The sequence below is a fragment of the Aptenodytes patagonicus genome, chromosome W (assembly GCF_965638725.1).
Source record: "Aptenodytes patagonicus chromosome W, bAptPat1.pri.cur, whole genome shotgun sequence".
Classification (NCBI taxonomy): domain Eukaryota; kingdom Metazoa; phylum Chordata; class Aves; order Sphenisciformes; family Spheniscidae; genus Aptenodytes; species Aptenodytes patagonicus.
In genome coordinates, this window is record NC_134981.1 from 40,001,662 (window position 1) to 40,010,682 (window position 9,021).

The 9,021-nt window shown below is 38.7% G+C and overlaps 1 long non-coding RNA gene across 1 annotated transcript in view; it reads left to right on the forward strand.

Moving 5' to 3' along the window:
* The window catches only part of LOC143172119 (uncharacterized), a 56,354-nt gene extending 49,929 nt beyond the window's left edge, over positions 1 to 6,425 (forward strand). The window contains exons 2-3 of the long non-coding RNA XR_012997296.1: positions 4,527 to 4,572; positions 6,382 to 6,425. This is a non-coding gene — a long non-coding RNA (uncharacterized LOC143172119). The remainder of the gene's footprint in view (positions 1 to 4,526; positions 4,573 to 6,381) is intronic.
* The last annotated feature ends 2,596 nt before the right edge of the window (positions 6,426 to 9,021 follow it).

Below are 9,021 nucleotides of genomic sequence, written 5' to 3' on the forward strand. Positions count from 1 at the left end.
AAGTATCCTAACACTGATGCCTTCAACGCTGTCTGATCAATATTCTGAGAGTCAATACCCACTCAACATCAGGTTGAAAATAAGAGAAGAAACTTCATTTCTTATAAGAAATGCTTTAACATTATTTTAAATACAAAATCCTTTCATTATTACAACATCCTATAATCATATACATTGAGGAATTTTTAAAAAGTATTTAGTGATCAGTCATATATACATTTTCACTTTTAAGAAAACAAAGTTAGGTGAATATTAAGTCCTTTTGAAATCCCAATCTCTACAGCATACATTTTTTTGGACAAAAAAGCCTCATTTGCTACATATTCATGAGTGTGTAGTCATTGTATGGGTGTATGCAGAATAGATGGAAGAGTCTTTTCTTCTCATCAAGTTTAGTCCCTGATGCTGCAGACAATGTTAACCTTTTAAGTTAGTGTACTGAGGTTTTCTTAAAACTAATCAAGCTATTTAGTCCTATTATTACACTATTAAGAGTCTGTTTCAGTATTTAACCTTTTACTGGTGAAAAATCATCTATTTTCCAGATTAAGTTAACCTAGGCCAATTAATAACTATCTGCATTTTTGTCAACATTGTTTTTTAACAAAATAACTTTTCTTTGTACCATAGCATCTGTACTTCCAGCTCTACTTAAACTGCTTTGTCTGAGATATATATGTGAACACTCTCTTCCTTTTCCACAGCTGCATCAAACCAGTGGCTGATAGCCATACTGTGATCAGTCAGTGTACTAAGATCTTTTACCTCCTCTGTCATGGCTAACTGATGAGCCTCAATTTATAGTGAAATTCTTGCTTTTAGTCTTGAAGAGCAAACTTTGCTAATTTCCCCCCCATTCTGTTCCTCTAATCCTCACAGTCATTCAGTTCCACAACAAGATATTCTAATTCTGTGTGGGCAATGTCTCTCAGCTCTGTGTGGTCCCCAGACTTCATTGGCACACACTTACTTTTTATACCAAGGTCACTAATGGGAAGTGGTCAGTCTTGGGGAGCTTCAGCAGCAGTGTCCTTCAACCTAATAAGAAATTGCCTTGCCAGAATAATCTGTTCAAACCGACTTCTACAATTCTTTTACTAGTTCATGTCTTATTCAGATTAGCTAGTATTTCTTATTTGGCTTCATACCAAATCAAATTCAGAATGAAATCTACGTACACGTGTGCATCTAAAGTAACTAACCTGTAAACATTAATTCTCTGAGGAAAAAAAATATGGATTTAATGCTTTCTGTTGCTCTGAAACAAAACTGGCAATCAGTGTCTCATTCCCAAAATATTCAGGTGTATGTAATACCAGTATTGATATCCACTCACAACAGACTGTCATAGAGATTTCAATGAAATTCAATACACGAATGACGCATTTTTCTCACATCGTATTCTTCCTTCTCACTGTCTTTCCTAGGCACAGCAGAAACAGAAATGTCCCTACACTTCTCCCAATACTTTTAGTAATGCTGTTGTCATGTTCACTTTTGATCTTCTCTACAGACACGTGGTCTGTGATAATCACAGGAAAACCTAATTGCAAAGAGAAACTAGAAATAATACATATATTCATCTAGAAACAAAATATAAAATATTTGCTAGTATTATTGTTAAGCAATGCTCTCTTGGGTTAATATATCTTGGTTATTACTGCATTCCTAATCTTGCCTCTGGTTGAAGGTCTTTGGAATTTGAGCTCTTGAGGAAGGCTGGATCTATTAATTTTTTCCACCAGTTTAGCCCACTGTGGATATTACTGGAAAGATACTAGAAAGTAATGAACACGCTTAAAGGGTTTCCACAGTATAGATGAAACACAAGAAGTAATATAAATTAACCTGACTTTCAATTTAACCGTCAATGTTGTCACTGTTATTCCCATATGTATCCTCCACAATGGAGGTAAATACAATACTGGCATGACTTGAGCAAGTAGTCTGTATGTTTTCAATTAGGATGTACAATAGGGATTAGGTGAGGAACAGCAGGGGTAGGGACATGAAGAAAACAGTAAAGCCAAAAACAGAAACTAGGAACAGCATTTCTTTTCCCATGATTTAACTACAATCAGATTTTGGTAAACCTTGCTGTACTCAAAGAACTGGCAGCGACAAGTCATGTCTTTGCACCACTCTGCCAGGTCCGAAAGATTCCTAAGCCAGCTCAGGTCCTGCAGGGTTTATGAGCTTGATTTTCATGTTGCCCGTATTAGACCTAATCTAAATGCACTCAGGTTTCTTATTATTACATTTCCTCAGCACTTCCACAGTTCCAAAAGACTTCCGAGCTGTTATGGAGCATTGTTTGACTGTAGTTATTCAGCTTCTGGCCCCCAAATTCTCTCTCTATAGTCATGACATTACATGTAAACTACTAAATGTCCTCCCTCTCTCCCCTGCCTTGGGAGCAGATAAGCTGGGACCATTGCAAAGAAACAGAAGCCCTGGCTTTGCAGGTACGAGCTCTGCTCTGGAAGCAGGGTTATCATTTGAGGTTTTTCATTTTCCAAGACACCTCAGCTGCTCATTATCCTGGATAAGGGAGAGTTGACTGAACCAGCATTACTGTCTCCTGATTGTTCTTAAAGACAAGATTACATCATGTCCTATCTAACCAGACACACCTTTTCTCTGTATTCACAGACACTAATTATTTTTTTCTGAGTCAATACAGTTAATGTATTGCAAGGTCAGAGATAATTTTGATTAAGATTGTTCCTTTTCCAATTATTATTCATATAGGTTTTGCAAGGAATATTTTAAAGTTATTCAATTAGGCTATAAGCAAAGCAAAAAGATAGTAAATAAGAAAACACAGATGTTTCTTTGTTCCTATCTTTCTTAATTTTTTACTAGCTCATGAAAAAAACATTTATGGCAAGTATTTTTGTTTGGTTTTAAGGACAAATGCTTTAAATATCTTGTGTTGCTAACTGTAATTTTATGTCAACCCAATTCAAACAGCTGCTTTCTGTAGTGTTACAGACAGGTTTTCAGCTGTTACAGTTGACTTCAATAGCTCCAATGGCTTCATTATTCATTTACATCAGCTGAGGATCTATCCATTAGACATGAAATTGCAGAAGCATTAATGCAACATGTGAAATGTACAGTATAATAACATTCTATAAAATGTCAAAATTTTCTAAATTTTTAGTTTTGTTTTTGTAATAAAAACTTTGTAATTTCTGTTATAAATCAAAGGTCAAGCAAATATAAACCTCCATTTTGTTCAGAACTTCTAATCCAAAACTAAACTTGGTGAGTTTTATCTATTGTTTTGATAAATTACACCAAATTTTAGATTGGTCCCTGAATCTCTGAAAGGCCAATCAGGGCTTATTGCTATAGAAGTTTTCATGTTAGAAAAGACCTATTAAGCTAATTCTGCCTTTATTTAAACCCATGCAGATTCTGATGAATTACAGTGGAACTATATATGTAAATATGAGTGGCCACAATGTATTGAAATGGGAAGAAATTGCATTTGAGGGTCTTGATTTGAACACTTTGACAATCAAACTTTTAAGTGTTTTTGGACACAGCTGATTCTCTTCATATTCATTTTATTCTTGGAAAAGCACACTTGCCAACATAAGTTTTAGATAGGATATTTTCCACTGTCCTAATCTAGAAGTAATAATTTATTGTGAGGAGTTTATATAACATGCTTTTTCTAGGCACTGCTTTACAGGTCCTTCAAATAAGTAAGCCTGTTTCAGCTCATCAGCCTACTGAAAAAATATTAGAATATTACTATATAAATTAAACATATTGAAATTGACACTGCAAAAAATTGTGAAACATATTGTTATAAAAGAGGTTATTTGTTATTTGGCCTGTATCTGAACTACTGTGCTCATCGTATCTTAGCCAAAACATGAAATAAAAAATGTTAGTTCCAGGCATCTGGCTCATTTTGTTAGCAGTCCCATCCTCCAATTACAGAAGATAGGTATAATTTGGGGTCAGGGATAACAGCAGATTCTACTCTCACCTGACAGTGGGTTTGTTTCTGACAAGCATCAAGCTTTTTAGAATAAAGATGTAAGAAACTTACAAACTAAATTGAATAGAAAAATATTTAAAATGCAAATAAAAATCCGTGTTTGCTAAATATAATAAATTATAAAATAGAGAAAAATTAATAAAGCTTCAAGGTGTGAAAGCTTCCACTGATGCATTATTACCAAACAGAAGGCTGTTATAGTTGATGGCTGATATATTGGGAAGCTGGCTTAGTCCATCCTTTGCCAACTTGTATCATGGGTGATTTCTGAATCTTATTCAGGACTTACTTAGAAAAATGGACCATTTTGTGCCCTTTGACACTGGTGATTAGATTTCATTATATAGAGATGCTGATAAAAGTGTGGGTAATTTGTTTTTAATTGGGCCAGCAGCTCCCTATATTTTGTACAATGCCATATTGTCAGCGTCATTACAATTCTTATCTTACATGACCTGGGGGAGGTGTAGCACTTTACTACTTTACTTGTGTTTGCTTCTGTTATCAGATATCTCAGATGACAGACAAAAGTTCTCCACTGACCTTCAAATAAGGTAATTTTTAGTTTTTCCATCTTCCCCTGAACAATCCTAGAATTTTTCTGTTGTGTAGATATTCCTACATTTGTTCCAGAACATTGATTTAAATATACAACCTGCTTGCAAATAAGAGCAAACACTATGATTAATAAAAAACACTTTTAATGAAGTTGTTTTATATCATTTTATGTTTCAGTAAAAATACATATAAAATTAAATGTGAATATACTTAAATTACACATTCAGGTTTTGTTATTTGTTTGCTTTTTTGTTCTAATTTACAGTGCAAAGTACAATGCAATATTACATAATATTGAATTTTTGTGTAGCAATTTATTGCAGTAATCATTGTATATGAGTTCTTTTGCCATTCAGTGTATACTTATCACAAATACTAAATTAATATTAATGTGAAGATAGCATTTATCTCTGTAGCTGCTCTATTGTTTATGCACAGTTAATTAACTCACTTATAGCCATAGCATTATTTTCACAGCTTTTGAACGCAGCTCAGATTATAGCTAATTCTGCTGATACTACATATTATTTCACTACAGAATGACTGCTAGTAAACCCTGGACATGGAAAATAAAAGTCGTCTTTCTAAAAAAGAAATTGGTATCTCAATTCAGCAAAACGCACTTTGAGTTCATCTCAGCTTTCAGAATCCAAGTCAGCTTTCAGAATCCAATTCAGCAGAACCTTTCAAACTGTGCTCAATGAGGACTTTGTTACTGGGCCACACCACCTATCAAAACACTATCCTCCTTGACAAAAAACATTCTTTTAGTATTCATTTTACAGAAAGATGGTCTATTTGATTTGGAGAACTATTCAGAGAAATGGTTCTTGATAGGTTTTGCAGTTTTGTTTAGCAAAACAATTGTTTGTAGATACACCCTGGAAATATTAAAAATTATATATCTACATATATATATTTAAGGAATGCTGTTCTTGCAATACTAAATCATTAGAACGCCAAAAAGAAAAAGACAACAAGATAACTACATGCATATACACACACATGGAGTCATGCTATCCTTTTTTACAGAGAAACAGAGATTTCGTCTGGAGCTTCTGTGTAGCTCTTAAACAGCACAGAGACAGCCTTGTAAAATCTCAGGCCCTGATACTGAAAGGACATCCACATTTTAAGAAGTCCATAGGGTTATTTACAGTGCATAAAGATAAGCACATGCATAAAATCTTTAAAAGATCGGAGCCTTAAGAAGAAAGACATTAGGGCTTCAGGTACATTTAATACAGCATAAGCCTAGCTAATGCAACCATCAGAACTCACAGTCTGATCACACAGGAAGTCAAAGTATTTTATCTACACATTTTTTTTTTCCCAAATATGGCAGGGCAAATTTGACACAAGTTGTCTAATGTATTTGATTTTGAGCAGCATAATTAAAGATCACTTGTTTCAAATAAAAATCTTTTTCAAAGCAGTATTTTCCAAAAATTAACTTTATCATGCTAGTGATTACAACACAACCAGAGCGACACCAGAATGCAAAGAACTCCATTTGAAATTAAGTGAAAAGCCCAGAATTTCCTGAATGCAGTATGCTAGTAGCAGTTCTAATATGATCATCTGCTTAGAAACAAGTTGATCTCTAAGAGAGAAAAAGGAACAAGAAAAAGATTTCACTCTGAGAATTTCATTGTACATCATAGAAAAAGTATACAGCTGTGTATAATCATCTTTTCATGGGCTTTTTATCATTTTTATACATTTGACTGGCAAGACAAGTTTAGAATGACATTTGTCATTTGTGTAACAGAGTGCATTATAGTTTTTATGTTTTCCTGTTATAGCAATAAGTCCCTGGAATAAGTTCTTCCCTGGTATAATTCCATGACTCCAATGAAATTGGCCTGTTCAGGACGCTGGTTGAGAGAGTCCCTTGGGAGACGGTCCTGAAGGGCAAACGGGTCCAGAAAGGCTGGACGTTCTTCAAGAAGGAAGTCTTAAAGGCGCAGGAGCAGGCTGTCCCCATATGCCGTAAGAAGAACGGGCGGGGAAGACGACCAGCCTGGCTGAACGGGGAGCTCTTGCTGGGCCTCAGGAAAAAAAGGAGAGTTTACCGCTTGTGGAAGAAGGGGCAGGCGACTCAAGAAGAGTACAGGGATCTCGTTAGGTCATGCAGAGAGGAAATGAGAAAGGCAGAAGCCCAGCTAGAACGCAATCTGGCCGCTGTCGTTAAAGACAACAAAAAAAGTTTTTACAGATATATTAATGACAAGAAGAGAGCCAAGGAGAATCTCCATCCCTTATTGGATGCAGGGGGGAACATTATCACCGAGGATGAGGAAAAGGCTGAGGTACTTAATGCTTTCTTTGCCTCAGTCTTTAACAGGCAGACCAGTTATCCTCAGGGTACTTGGCCCCCTGAGCTGGAAGACAGGGACGGCGAGCAGGATGAACCCCCCGTAATCCAAGAGGAAGCAGTCAACAACCTGCTACGCCACCTGGACACTCACAAGTCTATGGGGCCGGATGGGATCCACCCGAGGGTGCTGAGGGAGCTGGCGGAGGAGCTCGCCAAGCCACTCTCCGTCATTTATCACCAGTCCTGGTTAACGGGGGAGGTCCCGGACGACTGGAGGCTTGCCAATGTGACGCCCATCTACAAGAAGGGCCGGAAGGAGGATCCGGGGAACTACAGGCCTGTCAGCCTGACCTTGGTGCCGGGGAAGATTATGGAGCGGTTCATCTTGAGGGCGCTCACAAGGCATGAGTGGGACAACCAGGGGATCCGGCCTAGCCAGCACGGATTCATGAGAGGCAGGTCCTGCTTGACCAACCTGATCTCCTTCTATGACCAGGTGACCCGCCTAGTGGATGAGGGAAAGGCTGTGGATGTGGTCTACCTGGACTTCAGCAAGGCCTTTGACACCGTCTCCCACAGCATTCTCCTAGAGAAGCTGGCGGCTCACGGCTTAGACAGGTGTACTCTGCGCTGGGTCAAAAACTGGCTGGACGGCCGGTCCCAGAGAGTTGTGGTGAATGGAGTTAAATCCAGTTGGCGGCTGGTCACGAGCGGTGTTCCCCAGGGCTCAGTTTTGGGGCCAGTCTTGTTCAATATCTTTATCAATGATGTGGATGAGGGGATTGAGGGCACCCTCAGGAAGTTTGCAGACGACACCAAGTTGGGCGGGAGTGTTGATCTGCTCGAGGGTAGGAAGGCTCTGCAGAGGGACCTGGACAGGCTGGTTCGATGGGCCGAGGCCAACTGTATGCGATTCAACAAGGCCAAGTGCCGGGTCCTGCACTTTGGCCACAACAACCCCATGCAGCGCTACAGGATTGGGGAAGAGTGGCTGGAAAGCTGCCTGTCGGAAAAGGACCTGGGGGTGCTGGTTGACAGCCGGCTGAACATGAGCCAGCAGTGTGCCCAGGTAGCCAAGAAGGCCAATGGCATCCTGGCCTGTATCAGAAATAGTGTGGCCAGCAGGAGTAGGGAAGTGATCGTGCCCCTGTACTCGGCACTGGTGAGGCCGCACCTCGACTACTGTGTTCAGTTTTGGGCCCCTCACTACAAGAAGGACGTCGAGGTGTTAGAGTGTATCCAGGAAGGGCAACGAGGCTGGTGAAGGGTCTGGAGAACAAGTCTTATGAGGAGCGGCTGAGGGAACTGGGACTGTTTCGTCTGGAGAAAAGGAGGCTGAGGGGAGACCTTATAGCTCTCTACAACTACCTGAAAGGAGGTTGTAGCGAGGTGGGTGTCGGTCTCTTCTCCCAAGTAACTAGCGATAGGACGAGAGGAAATGGCCTCAAGTTGTGCCAGGGGAGGTTTAGATTGGATGTAAGGAAAAATTTCTTTACTGAAAGAGTGGTTAAACATTGGAACAGGCTGCCCAGGGAAGTGGTGGAGTCCCCATCCCTGGAGGTATTTAAAAGACGAGTAGATGAGGCACTTAGGGACATGGTTTAGTGGGCATGGTGGTGTTGGGTTGACGGTTGGACTCGATGATCTTAGAGGTCTTTTCCAACCTCAATGATTCTATGATTCTATGATTCTATGAAATTACAAGACAGATGAACTTGGCTGGCTATGTGTGAGATTTTCTTTTAATGGCTGAATAATTTTCTTTTAATGGCTGGTCATTTAAATGACAAAGAAGGTTTTCAATACATTTTATTTAAAGTGTTAGGCAATATCCACATATACAGTGAATGGGGTTATAGAAATCAGTATGTACACTCATACACATGTATATCAATTAAAGTTAAATGCTCCTAGATTTTTAAAAAATTATATATCTTCAGAAGTCACAGTCAGCTTTAGTGATTTAGAAGGCCACATAGACTATCACTAACTTGCCAAGAATAAATGGAATTTTGGCCATACAGAATTAAACTGAAAATTCAGTTATGCTTGATGAGAAGAAACTGATAGTACTTGGACAAGCTCCACCTCCAAGTAAAACCTCTGTCATTTTCAGGATATATAT